The sequence below is a fragment of the Ursus americanus genome, chromosome 5 (assembly GCF_024610735.1).
Source record: "Ursus americanus isolate L20-20 chromosome 5, mUrsAme1.1.p, whole genome shotgun sequence".
Lineage (NCBI taxonomy): Eukaryota > Metazoa > Chordata > Mammalia > Carnivora > Ursidae > Ursus > Ursus americanus.
The window spans coordinates 41,216,389-41,233,117 of NC_142131.1; the positions used below are offsets into that span (position 1 = coordinate 41,216,389).

At 41.6% G+C, this 16,729-nt stretch overlaps 1 long non-coding RNA gene across 14 annotated transcripts in view; it reads right to left on the reverse strand.

The window, feature by feature from the left end:
• The window catches only part of LOC123790166 (uncharacterized), a 129,364-nt gene that overhangs the window by 54,693 nt on the left and 57,942 nt on the right, over nucleotides 1–16,729 (reverse strand). For 12 of the 14 annotated variants that reach the window (XR_015724507.1, XR_015724512.1, XR_015724514.1 and 9 more), the window contains 2 exons: nucleotides 5,042–5,239; nucleotides 2,342–2,390 (listed from right to left, as the gene is read on the reverse strand). This is a non-coding gene — a long non-coding RNA (uncharacterized LOC123790166). The remainder of the gene's footprint in view (nucleotides 1–2,341; nucleotides 2,391–5,041; nucleotides 5,240–16,729) is intronic. The other 2 variants (XR_006779028.2, XR_015724509.1) reach the window with 1 other exon arrangement.

Sequence of the window (16,729 nt, forward strand, 5' to 3'; positions counted from 1 at the left end):
TTATAATTTTTTTTATTTTTAGAAATTCTATGTATTTTGCAAATTCACAAAATCGTTACTTTTAGTCTTTTTTCCTTGTATATTTTAATCCCCTCTATTATTAATTTTTGCCAATTAAAAATACACTTATCTTACATATGATTGATATTCAATGTTATTTGGTGTCTGATTCTTCTATTTTGTTTCTTGGATCTCCCGCATGGTGTCTTGATTGCTTGTGTGTTTTGTGAGTTTTGACATTCAGGGCCAATTCTCTTGTGTTTAATTGTGGGAATTTTTTGAGGCCTAATTTGAAGGTGGGTTCCTCCAGAGAGTATTTCTTTTATTTCTGCCATGTGCCTGGAAGCAATTAAAACCTGAAACCACTTGAAAATAAAATTTTGGTTTTTTGGGTCCCTGCAGATAATGTAACTTCTGGACCACAAATCCCTGTGTGGGTTTGCTTGCAGTTATAAATTTTCAAGGGAGATTCCACCCCCCCCCCCCCCAGCACAATAGTCAAGATAAGCAAGTCTCCTTGCTACTCCCATCTTTGGGTGGATTTATACCTAGTTCACCTGTATATTGAAGGCGTTGCCCTCTGGGGTCCTAGCTTTGTCGGGGTGGGGGGGGTCTTCTATTAGACTTCACCTTGATGGGGTTCTTGCCTTAATCATCAAAACCTAAGGTCAATGCCAGCAGGGCTCTTCAGATGCCTCCACGGAGAAGGCTAAATTCAGAGCACAGTTCCCTCCCAGAGTTCTTGCTCTTGCTTTATTTGCCTCTGAATATTTCATAGTCTCCTACCAGCTCAGTGATGCATTTAAAAGTAATTTTTTTTAAAAGATTTTATTTATTTATTTATTTGACAGAGAGAGAGACAGCTAGCGAGAGAGGGAACACAAGCAGGGGGAGTGGGAGAGGAAGAAGCAGGCTCCCAGCGAAAGAGCCTGATGTGGGGCTCGATCCCAACACTCCAGGATCACGCCCTGAGCCAAAGGCAGACGCTCAACGACTGAGCCACCCAGGCGCCCCTTAAAAATAATTTTTAATTCTGATATTTTATTTAGCATTTTTAGTTGTTTTCAGCAAGGGATGTTCAGGGTATCTAATTTGTTATACTGAAGCAAACAGGAGTCCTATTCTATTATTTATTGTATTTTTCTGTATATTTGTGGTATTTTGTATTTTAAAAAATATAACAATTCTAAGAAAAACTCCTGGAAGGAAATAGACAAAAAAATTTGTTAAGTTAGGATGGTGAGATTACTGGTGAGTATTCTTTATCTCTGTTTTTCTGCACTACGCACACGAAAGAAAGAAAGAAAGAAAGAAAGAAAGAAAGAAAGAAAGAAAGAAAGAAGTTGGTAACCAAATGGAAAACTTCAGGATCACAACTTAAATAACAGCCCATTTCCATAAACTGAACTGTCAACTAATTCTTAACTTATTTTAATCAAGTCAACTTTAGAGAGCAAGTATACCCTCTCCTTGAAAAAGACCCAAGAAGTAGGTAATGCTGAGTATTACCAAACGTAGCGAATTCACGACCCAACTTTCAAATACACAAGATGATCTTATCTAGAACTTGTTTTGAAAGAGCTGGATACATATTTTCTCCTTAAAGAACAGTAAGAGATGTTTCTAGTAAAAACATCTTAGGAAAATTAAACTTTAACACTTCCTCATTAAATAGTGTAATTCTTTCAAATCTCTTTTTAAATCTCTTAAATATACACAATGGCTGTGGAGTATTTTTAAAATAAATAATTCAAGTTGATGTCACATTGATTACAGTGTCCCAGTCTCCGGAATATTTGTGGACTGGCAAACTCGATCATACCCAAAACTACCGCCACTCCCAGAGACAGCCACCCAGTGAGGAAGTGTTTTACGGACTTACCCACACCACTTCTGACCCCCTCCTTACCCTACACTCACGGACAGGAGGTCATCAAACTCTCAAGCTGTTGCCCACATGGTAGGTGAAAATGGTATCTCACTTTCACTCTTTTGACAGCAGTGTAACTAAACATTGCACAAAAATGAAATAATGTTTTTATTTAAATGACTTCTCTTATTTACCTCTCTATTTTGGGTTCCCTTTAACTTTTTGTTGTTATAAACAATGCAGCAATTGATTTTTTTTTTTTTTTGGTACATGCATTTTTACACATTGTCCTCTTATATCCTTAGAATAAATTCAGTATTTTGTTATGCTAATATTTTACCATATTGCCCTACTTTGGGATAGGTGCAAGTTCTTACTTCAGATAAAAGTTGTTTTAAAAAAAATCTAAAAGATTACATTTCTAAAACTAAAAATATTTCATTTGTATTTAAAATGTTTACTTTGTATTACCTGTTAGTGTCTTACTGTCTGCCATCATCTATCTTGCTGTATCTTGTTTCTAGAAAAAATGTAAATACAATAGCCCAAACTTACAAAACAAATAAGTTAGGGAGTGACTATTTGCATTACCAAATTATTATTTGCTTTACAAAATGGTACCAGTTTAAATTGAAAACACCTTGAAAATATTTGAAATAAGGCCAAATTTGCAAAAATTCAATTTACATATAACTTTGCCAGGATATATCAAACACAGAAAATGAGATATACTTATTTTAACATGATTTTACGAATCCTAGGCAGTTGAATGAATTTGCTGTTTTGTTTTTTTTTTTTTTTTGAGAGGCAAGTTGTGTACAGCATAAGGAATCCATGAGGGATTAGCAAAACTGTAATTATGTGATATTTTTTTCTCAAAACTCTTGGGTTTTTGTTTTTTGCTTTATTAAAGCCTGTGCTTCAAAAGCAGAAAAAATATCCACTTCCCCTCCCTTGCTTTTCAGGCTTTCCACTTCGTGCCAGCCAACAGAGTGGCATATGGCCCATAACATGCATGGTCAACGTCCCGCCAGCATATTTGCAGAACCAACAGTACATATTGAACGAAACCACACCTCATGCAGACGACTTTTAATCATCCTTTACTCTTTGGTGTAGGAGAATGGTGGAGAGGTGGGTGGAGGAGGGAGATCTGGTTGTTGGCAAGATAGCTCAAGGAAGGGAAACAGACCACTACGGGGTGGGGGCTGGGGTGTGCAGGAGGTGGCCTTCTTATTCACTGGCTTTAATTCCCTTGCCAGACAAATGATATGACAATGCTGTAGGGCTTAGAAAAATTGGGGCAATGCTGGGGCCATGGGCAGCAGAGAGTGTATTAATGACAGCCTGCCTGGTCCTCTCAGTGGCAGATAAAACACACAGATACACGCTCCCCACATTTAACCAGCCCCAGTCCTGTATAACAGAGAGTTTCCCACTCTTTTGCCCCCAATCGCTCATCCTTTTCAAGCCTGACTCAGAAATACACAATATCCCATTTAAAAACACTTCTGTTTTTGTGAGAAGGGTCTAACATAGAAGCTTGGGGAGCAGGGAGGAGCAACTGGCAGTTTCCAACACATTTGGGAATCCCTTCCTGCACTCTGACCATAATTAGCGTAAGGCATTCAGAACATAGGCCTATGAGGAAGAAGGCAGGCATAGAGCAGGCCCTCTTGGCACTTGCCTCTTTCTTCACTCACTGCCTCTCTTCTCCTGCCAGGAGGTGGACTATAGGCAGCACTTACCAGGAGCCCACTGGTCACCGCTCAAAGGCCAAACGAGGCCCAGTGCCCAGAGGTCTGTTTGGCACTTTCAGAGTTTATGGCCTCTGGACTAGAAAAGGATTGACCCATTTTATTTCAGGAGATGGGTGGGAAATGAAAGTAATTCATGGGAAAAGGACTGGACTGGGTGTCCAAAGACCTGGGTTTACTTCCAGCTGGGCCACTACTGAGCCCTGTGACCTCGGACTAACACTTAGTCCCTGCAGACTCATGTTTTATCGGCTGAAAAATGAGGTTTGAACTAAGTGAACTGGGGAGTAAAATTGGGCCAAGCGATCGATTTTGTGTGTATTTGGGCAGCCGTGGCCATGTGGCCGTGTGTGTGTGTATAGGAGGAGGATGGGGAAAAGAGGAAAAATGGATTAAAATAAGCACAGGTAAATGCTCAGCAGTGAAAGCAAGCAGCTGGAACAATGAGAAGGTGTGTCAAAGGAGAGAAACTTCCTTCCCCTTGGCACTGAATAACAAATTACCCCAAAACTTAGTGGTGTAAACCCAAACCAGTGTGTTAAAAACAACTTTTAAAAAAGGATTTTGTGGGTTATAAATTCAGGAAGGGCCTAGCTGCTTTCTTGTCACATGGAATTTCTCCTGAGGCTGCAGTCAGATACTGGCAGGGACGGCGACCATCTGAAGGCTCAACTGGGCCGCATGTCCAAGATGGCCTGTCCACATGGCCGGCAGCCACTGCTGGCCACTGCTGGCAGCTCCGTGAGGCTGTGACCAGAGGCTTACCCAGCAAGACTCTCTCAGGGGAGGGAGACTCCTTCCATGGTGGCCAGCTTCTGCCAGCACCCCAGGAGGAAAAAGTAGAAGTGGCATGGCCTTTTCTAATCTACCCTCAGAAGCCACCTAGCAACGCTTCTGCCACACTTTATCACTCAGAGCAGTCACCAGCCCATCCTGATCAAGAGCAGGGACAGGGGCTCCTGCTCTTGAGGAGAAGATGTTCAAGAATGTTGGGGTCAAGTTTTAAAAGTGCCCCAGGCACCTGACAAGAATGCTCTGATTTTCCTGAGTATCTTTGAAATAAATGTCTTGATAATTTTTATAATGTAATCAGCTTTCTGAGATAAGAGGCTTCCTGAATAATCTGGTTGGCTGGGTGCTCAAGAATTGAGCGTACTTAAAGAATCCCTGAACTTTTCAAGTAAATGATATGGTTCCGAATCGGAGATCACTTTAACCTCTATCACTGTTTGATGTGAATGAAGTAAGCGATATAACTCCTCAGTGCAGGAAAAAGGCAAAGAACTGTGAAAAATCAAACAACCAGACTATTATTTCTAGATTGATTTAGATGCTTCAGAAATAGGCCTCCGCTTCTGTGAATGTGGACATGGGACAACCACACCACACATTTGGGAGAGAGACACCAACTCACCAGGAGTGACCTGGAGCAAGCTCTTCTACAGGAAAACACTCCAGAATTCATCTGAGGTCAAACGTATGCTCCTTGGATCTGAGCTGTTCTGACACTGGCGGCTGAGAGCAGGCATACTTCATGCATTCTTCCTTGGGTCTAATTTCAATGATTATTCCTTCCCATCTTGTGCAGCCACCGTCAGACTGATTTTAGTTCCTGGGGATTAAACAGTTTCTGAAGGTTGTTATCAGTCCCCTTCAGTGGAGCATATCTTCAAACACCTTCCTGGATAATTACCATGGCCCAGTGATTGGGCAATCACCAAAGAGTGCTTTTAAACCCCCCCCCACAGACACGTGCATGCATGCGCGCGCGCGCGCACACAGACACACACACACACACATTAGTGTGTTCCTCTGTGTTTGCTTTGTTTTTGCATTTTCAGAGCCCAGCGGTTCGTGAGACAGTAGAAGGACGAAATAAGAAGACATATGGTAGTGCTTAAATTATTCCCCAAAAGGGAAAGTGTCCAATATGAAATTATTCACTCTTTCTACTATTCTGGGGTGGGGAGGGAGGCATTTCAACCAAGAAAATCATAGTATACCCACAATGCCCAGAGGAGAACTGAATTATATTATCAACTTCCAAATACAGTCAGCAATATTTCACCAGAAAAGCTGCTTTGCAAAAATTAAACCTCTAATGTTTACACTGAGAAATACCTCCAGGCCCTCTCTGCCATCTTCCCCATTGCCCTGCACATCAGTGTGTGTGTGTGTGTGTGTGTGTGTACACGTGTGTGTGTGCATACACACACACAACACAATCTCTTTTTCTTCCCAGGATCCTCGTTGTTTTGTTGACTTCTGTTACCCGACACAGGTGATTCTGTAGTGAATACCCAAAATGTCTTCAAAAAGAAAAATTACACAAAGTAGAATTTTGTCTTTTATCTTTCAAAATGTTCTAGGAACCTACAGACTCATCTGATATAAGCCATGGAAAATGACAGCCAGAAGGAAATCACTTAGATAATTATTAGAGATCTTCATCCAAAATGATAAGCAGGGGAAGGGGGAGGTAGAGGTTGAGCTCCAGCTTCCTGTTGTTTTTATTCATTTATGCAACTTCAGTCCATTCAACCTAGCCTTAGGCATGTTATATAAAGCTTTTATGGAAAGAGATAAGCTTTGAGAAATATTTTTTAACTTTAAATTTTAAAAATAGGTGATGCATTCACATGGACCAAGATGAAAACACTATAAAAATGTATATGTTGATAAAGATGGCCAATAGACACATGAAAAGATGCCCAACAACACTAATCATCAGGAAAATGCAAATCAAAACTACAATGAGATATCTCCTTATTCCTGTCAGAATGGTTAGAATCAAAAAGACAAATAACAAGTGTTGGTGAAGATGTGGAGAAAAGGGAACCCTCATACAGTGTTGGTGGGAACATAAATCGGTGCAGCTACTGTTAAAAACAGTATGGAGTTTCCTCAAAAAGTTAAAAATAGAAATACTATATGATCCAGTAATTTCACTACTGAGTATTGACCCACAGAAAATGAAAACATTAATTCAAGGACATACATGCACCCCTATGCTTATTGCAGCATTATTCACAATAGCTAAGATACGGAAGCAGCCCAAGTGTCCATCAATAAACAATTGGATAAGGAAAATACTGTATATATATACCATGGAATACCATGCAGGCACAAAAAAGAACAAGATTGCCCCATTTGTGACAACATGGATGGACCTAGAGGGTATTATGCTAAGTGAAATAAGACAGACAAAGGCAAATACCATATGATTGCACTTATACGTGGAATCTAAAACAGACACAAACACACACACACACACACACACACACACACACACACGCAGAAACAGACCCATAAGTATAGGAACAAACTGATGGATGCCAGCAGGAAAGGGTGGCGGAGATGGGCAAAATGGGTCAAAGGGAGTCAGAGGTACATGCTTCCAGTTACAGAATGAGTAAGTTACGGGATGTTTAAAGGCACAGCACAGGAGATGTAGTCAACGGTATTGTAATAGCATTGTATGGTGACAGATGACAGCTACACTTGTGGTGAGCACAGCATAAGGTATAGAGAAATTGCATCACTATGCTATACACCTGCAACTAATGTAACACTGCGTGTTAACTGTATTTCAATTAAAAAAAATGTAAATGTTGAGAGGTCTGTCCCCATGTACTCCAGGCCCTCTCCACCCTCATCCCCTGTCCTTATAGGTAACCATATTGTTAGTTTCTTACCTATGTTCCCAGTGTTTATGCTTACACAAGCAAACACCAACATATCCATATTTTGCTCCCTTTTTCATGGTTTTTGAGAAGGAATTTAAGAGAGAAGGAGCTGCCTTGTTTGTCCTGTGGTGAGAATCCATGAGCAGAGAAAACAGTGGACTAGCAGAAACACTGGATTTGATTTCTTAGTTACTTAGGTTCCCAGAATCACTTTCTCTGTCTTTGGTTCTTTGATTCAATCTCTTCTTTGGGCCTTTTAATTCTTCAAATTTCCCAAATCCTTACAATTTGCAGAGGCAAAATTTTAGGTAATTCATATAGTGTATCTCTTTTGCCTAACAACAAAGACATGGATACGCCACCCTTCAGAAGAGTGGAGAAAGCACAATAGGAAAGGTTGCGCAGGGTCCCCTTAAGAAGGGCTCCCCCAAATCCAGAGGCCTGAACGTGGGCATCCAGTTGGGATGCTGGCCCTACCTGAGGGAAGAACATTTATTGTGAGCCTGAAGCTTTTCTTTATCTGACGTGTACCCACTCACAGAGCAAACACGGGCCTTTATACAAATATCGTACACTTCGGACCCTTGGGAGTCTAAAATAGAATACTTTGTAGATTTTAGAAACCACTGCAGGAATGTGGATGTGACCAGATAATTGACACTGGGCATTGTGTGGGACTGTGCCAGACCCCGAAAACAATTAAATAACTTAAAACTCGTATTTTGGAAGTGAACAGGCAATGGCAACAACTTGTTTTTCAAATAAGTTGAAACACAATAAATGATGTAATTTGTTGTTACTGTTTGGTGTGTATTATATGTCAGATGAATAAAGACAAACTAAATTGTGAATGATACACAGAATAAATTACTGAATGCGTGTGTATTATATCAATTGCTTTACATGGTCAATGTCTTCCTGAAGAGTTACAGGATAGGTGAGTTTGTGAAAATCAAATAAAGTTTGGTAAAATATTTATTGATTTTATTGTTATTATTTTTTTAAGTTTATTCATTCTTCAGTAACCTCTGCCTGCAACATGGAGCTTGAACTCACAACCCTGAGATCAAGAGTTGCATGCTCTATGGACTGAGCCAGCCAGGCGACCCCGGTTAAATATTTAAAGAAATCCTTGGGATGACTTGTTTATTTTATTTTTTAATTTAAAGTGAAATATATGATCGTTTTAAGGGACTTGAACAGTACGGAAAGTATACAGTAAAACTTGCTTCCCTCCCACCTCATCCCAGCCTGTCAGGCTTGTTCCTCGGACACAACCAATGTACCACTCTCTTAGGTTTCTGACAGAAAGGTTTTGCATGTTGCAATATGTAAATATCTCTATTTTTAGAACACAAACAATAGCATGTTGCAGACCCATTCCTTACTTGGCCTTAGTCTTGATCAGCATCTGCACACCTGTGCTGCTGAATATCTCCAGCGGAGAGAAGGCCCGCAGGTTAGTCAGCCAGCCCCCAGGCCGTGAGGAGTCTTCTGTGAAGTGAATAGGCTTCCTTCATGGAGTGAACTCAAATCACCTCCTAACAATCTCACCCTGTAGATGTGATTTCATACACCAAGCATTGTCCCACTGTCGCTTCCTGATATCTGGAAAATCATTTGTTGCCCTCTCAGTGATCATCATCCTGTACCGCCTGATGTCCACGGTCTGAAAGCCCTTCTTTTATATGTTTTGTTGCAGTTTTTTAGTTGTTTCAGGCAGTAGGATAAATCCAATTCATGTTTCTCTGTCTTGGCCAGAGTTGGGGTGTCATATTTTTTAAACACCAAAGTGTTTCCTAAACTTGGATGTATACAATCATCTGAACAACTCATTAAAAATAAAGATTCCTGGGCTCCCACCCAGAAATTCCGACTTGGAAAGCTGCCTGGGAATCTGTATTTTTAACCAGGGCCTCGAGCAGTGTTGATGCAGCCCTGCCATGGGCCAGACTGGCTGTTGGGGAACCACTGGCTTGAAGGGTTCTTGTATTTATCTGTCAGCTATTCTCAAGTGATGCCACCATATGGACACTTTGTTTTTCAGATGAACAAAATAAAAATAGGTGGTGAGGTTGATTTCTTGCCAGACTTTGAACTATTGGATTTTGGGAAACACACTGCCACCTCTGAAGAACGTCTAAAGAGGCCAGAGTTCTGTTCTGAAGAGACAGCTCTGCTCAGCATGTGACACAGCGGACCCAATGAGCGTGAAGGCAGGTTGGGAATCTAGTTGGAAGGGGCACATTTACTTGTCTGCACAGAGAGGGCACAAATCCCAGCAGCTTCAGCTTAGTTAAACTCATTTTGGAAAATATTTTTGGCTTGTGCGGTTTTATGCTTTTGGAGTTCCATTTTTAAGCACTGGACCCGTCCAAACCCACTGAAGCCGAGCCGAAGCATCCAAGGAAGACGCGGAGTTTCACACCGATCTCTGCTGAGTCTGTAAAAATTTCTCAGATTTGTCCAAATTGCTTTGTTGAGAAACCAAAACAAAAATCACTAATCCCAGTGGGGTTTGTAGGGTCCTGTGGTTTTCGTCCAAAACTATGGCTAAAGCAGTGGTTGGTCATGTGACTTACAAGTCTAAAGGTTTCATTATGAAACCCAAAAGAAACCCACAAGCTTCAGATTTAAAATATACTCCCAAAAGACTAACCCCCCTCCCCACCCCAATCTTCTTAGTTTTGGCCTGGAAGCATAGACTAAGGAAACATGTCCAATCCAAACCAAATGTTGTCAGGACTCACTACATTTTAAATCCAAAGCTGAATTTTATTCCATTGGGATGACATTGTTTATTAACACTGTCTGAGGCAATTGAATTGTCTAGAAAAGTTCAGGAGAGCTGGAGGCCCGCTCTTGTTTGTATTATGATCAGAACCGTCCAATAAACAAAACGAATTCAACATAAATGAAGAGATTTTATTTTACCATATATTTCTTCCCTTAGGATACATAAACAACAAATGAAATGAATTATATTTTCTCTTTAATATAAAATTTTGCTCATTAAATGTCAGATCCCTTTACAACAATGACTCAAACTCTAGGATACACAAGAATAACCTGGAGAATTAGTGACAACAGCATATTCTTTTTTTTTTTTCCCTTTAGCCTTTTTTCTTTTTCTTTTTTCTTTTTTTTTTTTAATGATTTTTTATTATATTATGTTAGTCACCATACAGTACATCCCCGGTTTCCGATGTAAGGCTCGATGATTCATTAGTTGTGTATAACACCCAGTGCACCATGCAATACGTGCCCTCCTTACTACCCATTACCAGCCTATCCCATTCCCCCAACCTCCTCCACTCTGAGGCCCTCAGTTTGTTTCTCATAGTCCATAGTCTCTCATGTTTCATTCCCCCTTCTGATTACCCTCCCTTTCTTTATCCCTTTCTTCCCCTGCCGATCATCCTAGTTCTTATGTTCCATAGATGAGAGAAATCATATGATAGTTGTCTTTCTCTGCTTGACTTATTTCACTTAGCATTATCTCCTCCAGTGCTGTCCATGTTGTAGCAAATGTTGAGAACTCATTCTTTCTGATAGCTGAGTAATATTCCATTGTATATATGGACCACAACTTCTTAATCCAGTCATCTGTTGAAGGGCATCTCAGCTCCTTCCACGATTTAGCTATTGTGGACATTGCACATCAGCATATTCTTATTATCTATCACTGTGTAACAAGTTATCACAAAACTTAGGGGTTTAAAGCAACAACCGACTTATTCCATTTCATAATTTTGTGGGTTAGGAATTCTGGCAAAGATCAGCTGGGTGATTCTTCTGCTCCATGTGATCACGTGGGGTCATCCGTTGGTTTTCAGCTGGTGTCTGGTCTCATCCGGAAGATCCAAGACAGCTTCACCCACATGCCAGCCAAATTGGAGAGGATGAGTGGAGAGCCGGCTCAGCTAGACTCTTCTCCCTCTCCATGTAGTCTTAGGGTCCCTCCACATAGTCCAGGCCTCCCAGAGACCAAGCCTGGGCCTGGAACTGGCATAGCCTCACTTCATTGTTCAGAGCAGCCATGGGCCAATTTCAAGGAGAGGAGAAACAGATCCCACCTCTTGATCACAGACATGTCCATTTGTGGCCATCTTCTATCCACTACAAGGCAACCGCCACAGTCACACTCTCAGAAATTCTGATTTAGTCAGTGTGTGGTGGGGTCCAAGCATGTATATTTTAGAAAACATCAAATGAGATTCTGGTGCAAAGGATCCTCCTAGCACTCTTTGAAAAACACCACTTTATAAGACGTGATGGAATGTGTGCTTAAAATCAATCTGTCCATCAAACAGTTAACAAACATTGATGGTGTGATATGTGCCTAGAATCATGGTAGGTGCTGTGGAGAGTAGAAAAGGAACATCAAGAACGGATCTCAGCCCTGGAGGTGCTCAAATACATTTCACAGGAGCCAGGGTACAGGGAGTGGAGCATGAATGCCAGGATCCCCCAGTGGGAGAGGGCCAGCTGCTGGGGTAGTCTCCTATAGCCAAGGTGACTGAGGCAAGCACCTGGAGCTTAAGCCATAGGAATTCGATCAAAAGTTGCATTGGAACCACTAGGTAGCCAGAAAGAATTATGCGGGGAAGGGGAGCTGGACTCTTCAGAGTTTCTGGTCAGAAATGGGGCTGGGGCTGAGCAAAAGAGCAAGAGGCATGATGGCTCCCAAACACATTTTTCTTTTTCTTTTCTTTTCTTTCTTTTTTAAAAAAGATTTTATTTATTCATTTAAGATGGAGACAGAGAGAGCACAAGCAGCAGGGAGGGAGAAGTAGGCTTCCTGCTTAGCTGGGAGCCCTATGTGGGGCTCAATTCCAGGACCCTGAGATAATGACCTGAGCCAAAGTCAAGAGTTAGATGCTTAACCAACTGAGCCACCCAAATGCCCCTCAAACACATTTTTCAAAGTGTGATCTTTTCTCCCAGGATTCTGACAGGATCAATTTCCCTCATCTTTTATTCCTCCCCACTCCTGACTTTCTTTCTGGTCCTATATGCCTGTGTTGTTCCTATCCCAGCAAGTCATGCAGCTCGGCTCCAGGATGGGACAGCCAGTCCTTTCAGTAACAACATGGATTTTCTTTGCAGGCTTCTGACTCATCCTGCATATGGCTTCAGCAGCCAAATAATCTCCGGACCCTAAATCCAAAGCAGGCTCTGAGGGTCTGTCTGTATGTGTACACATGAATACATGCTCACATGTGTGTGTGTGTGTGTGTGTGTGTGTGTGTGTGTGGTGTGACACGATGACTCCTGGGGGAGGCACAGGTTGAGAGAATCTTGGGAGATGGGTCAAGCTGTGAAGGATGTTAGTGGGAATTTGAGCACATTGCTGAAAACAATACTGAGAAAGATCATCTGTAATCTAGAGAGATACACGTGATAAGAGATAAGAGGGAATGAACTCTGTGGTCATGGACCAGAAGAATGGGGTAGGAGGTATGCTTGGAACAGAAGGGTCTACGAGGCCATCTGTAAACAGGGGTATATGTAGAGTGTACCAGTGGGTCAAGCCTGGCTGTTCAAAGATGTCTTATTGGGCTGGACCGAAATACTTTACTTGGTGGAAAACAATCCCTTCTTGTCTGGATCTGAGGCTACTGTCAGCGCTAAGCCTTTAAGTTTTGAAGCCCAGAGTCAGCACGGAAAGCCAGGACCAGCAGCATCCAGGGATGGCGTCAGCAAACAGGCAGGAGCCTGGGCACAAATGGAAGTTCGGGGCCAAGATGTGAGCCAGGAATGAGCCAGGCAAGGAGCCAGAGCACAGGCAGCCAGCAGGCTGGGCAGAGGATGCTCACAGATAGGCGGTGATCAGGAAGATTCAAAACTCTCAGGAGCAGTGCTGAGAACATAGGCTATGATCATGGCCCTTCTGCAGATGGTCTCACTCCCAGCAAGAGCTAGGGCAGGAAGCAATCGCAAATCAATCCAATGCTTTTGGGTGCATCCTAGAAACAGGATGGGAAGACAGTACTTATCTCTGTGCCCATTAGGTGAAGGCCGCCAAAGCCCAGGCTTGGCAAGCAGTGGATGCCCCTAATAAGAAGAAAGAGCTCCTCCTTCAGAAAGGTACAGGATGCAAACCCTTCCTCCACGTTTAGTGAGCAAAATGTAGTCTGGATTCAGCGACCCTGGCCCCTCAGCAAAACCTCTGTGCAAAGCACAAAGCACATTATTGCATGAGGTGACCCCTGATTGGAGGTAGGAATGAGAGACAATTGCTCTGAATGCTGGAATACACTGGCCAGATCTTGACACTTTTGACCAGAAGTCAGGAAAATTTGGGGTTTCTCGGAGTCCTCCATACCTCCTCAGACACAGGGGTGGTAAATTAGTCATCACCAGAGGGATACCAAACATTAACACGGGGCTAATTGGGGAAACCAGGCCCCAGGCACCTGGTACCTAAGCATCGTGCTGCCAGTCCAGCCAGTCCAGTAAGTGGCTGGCTGGTGCAGGGAATGGCTGAGAAAAGCTACTGAAAGGCACTGCTGCCAAAAATATTGTTCCAGTTGAATGGTAAGCCATGTTCCCCGCCCTGGCAACTGGAGGACAAAAGCTTCTGCTGTGCTCCTTTTATGATCAGGAAAACATCACCTCATCGTGGAGTTACTGCCGAAGACTTCAAGACACTTGCATCAAAAAGCAAGTGTCCCATACACTTTGCTGCTCTGGAGGACCGGTGCCCCTGACCAGTATGCTTTGGTTTTGCTAGTCAAAGAAAGCCCTAAATGCCTCTCTTTCTAGATTTGTCATCTTCCCCATTTCCTTATCTGTAGCTACCAGTTTTCCCAGTGAGTGTGTTGATTCTGGCAAAGAGGCTCTTGACCTGATTTCTGTTTCTGTTGGGTTCGACCAGTTAGGCCTTTCTTAGACTCATCTTTTGTTCAGTATTTCTTGAATACTTGAGATGTGCCAGGCGCCATGCTGGGGTAATGCACGGATGATGATGACAGGGCCCCTCCCCTCAAGGAGTCTGCAGCATGGCAGTCTCAACCAATGCTCCAGTCTCTGACCTACAACAGGTAGACATAAGTTTTCAACTTTATGATGGTCTGAAAGCTATACACATTTAGCAGAAAGTGTACCTTGAATTTTTAATTTTGATCTTTTCCTGGGCCAGCAATATGCATGACAATAGTCTCTCCCAATGCTGGGCAGCTGCCGTGAGCAGCCGGTCCCAGTCAACCACGTGATCACGAGGGTGAACATTTATACACTGACAACCATTCTGTACCCATACCACCATTCTGTTTTTCACTCACAGCACAGTATTTCATCCACTGCATGAGATATTCAACACTATTATAAAATAGGCTTTGTGTTAGATGATTTTGCCGAGCTATTGCCTAATAGAAGTGTTCTGAGTATGTTTAAAGTAGGTTAAGCTATGATGTTTGGTTGCTTAGGTGTATTATTTTTATTTATTTATTTATTTATTTGACAGAGACAGAGAGAGAGACAGCCAGTGAGAGGGAACACAGACAGGGGGAGTGGGAGAGAAAGAAGCAGGCTCCCAGCGGAGGAGCCTGACGTGGGGCTCAATCCCAGGACTCCGGGATCACTCCCTGAGCTGAAGGCAGACGCTTAACGACTAAGCCACCCAGGCGCCCCTACTTAGGTGTATTAAATGCATTTTCAACTAAGGATATCTTCAACTTATGAGGGGTTTATCAGTATGTAACCCCATTGTAAGTCCAGGAAGATCTGCAGTGGACAATGGCTGCCTATCCGAGGTCCATCCCCTCCTTCCTCTTCCTGTCAGAATCCTAACACTGTTCACAAATCCTCTCTTAACCACACACACACACACACACACACACACACACACACACAGAGCCTGGTTTAGGAGTGAGGTCCAGGGAATGTGAAGCCAGGGGCAAAATGAGTCAGAAGCTGAGTTTAAGGAGAAGGAAAAAGGGCTCATACTGAAAGTCACATTGTTACCTGAAGGACTGGCTCTTCTGTCCTGGAGCTGAGCTGCATGAGCTGCCAGGAGAGGGGCAACACAGGCCAAAAGGACGGAAAAGAAAGCCAGTGTGTAGCTGTGGTTCATTCATTTTCACAGTTCTAAAATATTATATCATATGATTATACTACAATTTATTCACACAGTTGATGGGCATCTGGGTTGTTTCTAGCCTCTTAATTCTTTGAGGGGAGTTGTTTGATTTTTGTTATTGTAAACAGTGCTGTTATAAACATTACTATACAGGTCTCCTGGTACCTAAGTGAATGTTCACCTTTAGAGGCCAATACCAAACTGTTTTCCCCATAAGGGTACCAAGCAGTAAGTATTGCATTTGCTCCATATCCCTACTCACATTTCATATTATGAGACTTTTTAATTAAAACAAAAATCGTGTGATTTCTAAAGCAAATTTGAATTTTTCTGTTTACTAAAGATATTAAGTACATTATCATGAATATTGGTCATTTGTGTTCCTGCTGTGAAAGCTTGTTCAAGGTTTCATTCATTTTCATTTTGGGATATTTGTATTTTCCTAATTGATTTCTAGGAGTTCTTTATATATTCTGAATAATAATAAGTTGCTTTACTGTGTCTCTTAACAAACAACTGTTTTTCATTTTTATGTACACAAAAATATTTCAATATTTACTTCATGGCTAGCAATTTTTTGGTCTTTTTTAGCAGGTCCTCTACCTTGAAGTCATAAAGATATGATCTATTTTCTGCTAAAAATGTTGAAGTTTTGACCTACACATTTAAGTGTAATTTATCTGGGATTAATTTTGTGTATGGTGTGAGGTAGGGATCCAATTACATTTTTTCCTTATGGATAACCAACTGTTCCAGGACAATTTATTGAATTATTCTTCCTTCCTCCAATGATTGCAGAGCTGCCTCTGTCATATATTAAGTTGCCATATACATAGGTCTGCTTCAGAATTTTCTATTTTGTTCCGTTACCAATTTGTTTGGTCCTGAATCAATACCATCTTGTCTGAATTACCATAACTTGATGAAAAAGTGTTGATATCTGGAAGAGCAGATTCCCCACCTCAATCTTCTTCAAGGGTGCTTAGCTATTCTTAGGCTGTGCTCATTAATATATGTTTAGAATTGTCAAGTCCTTTGAAAAACTCCATTGGGATTTTTATTGGAATTGCACTGAATTCATCAATTGGAGGAGAATTGACATCTTTATAATATTGAGTTTTCCTATCTAATTAAGCCACATATCTCCATTTATTTAGATCTTTTTTAATGTTTCATTTCATTCAAAATTCAACTGCTTTGTGCTGGACACTACTCCAAAGGGCAAAAATCCCTGCCCTCATGAAACATATATTCTGGTTGGAGAAGACAATAAACAAATAAGTAAAAGAATAAATAAAAGTAAAATAAATAAGTAATAAATATGTAAAATTTC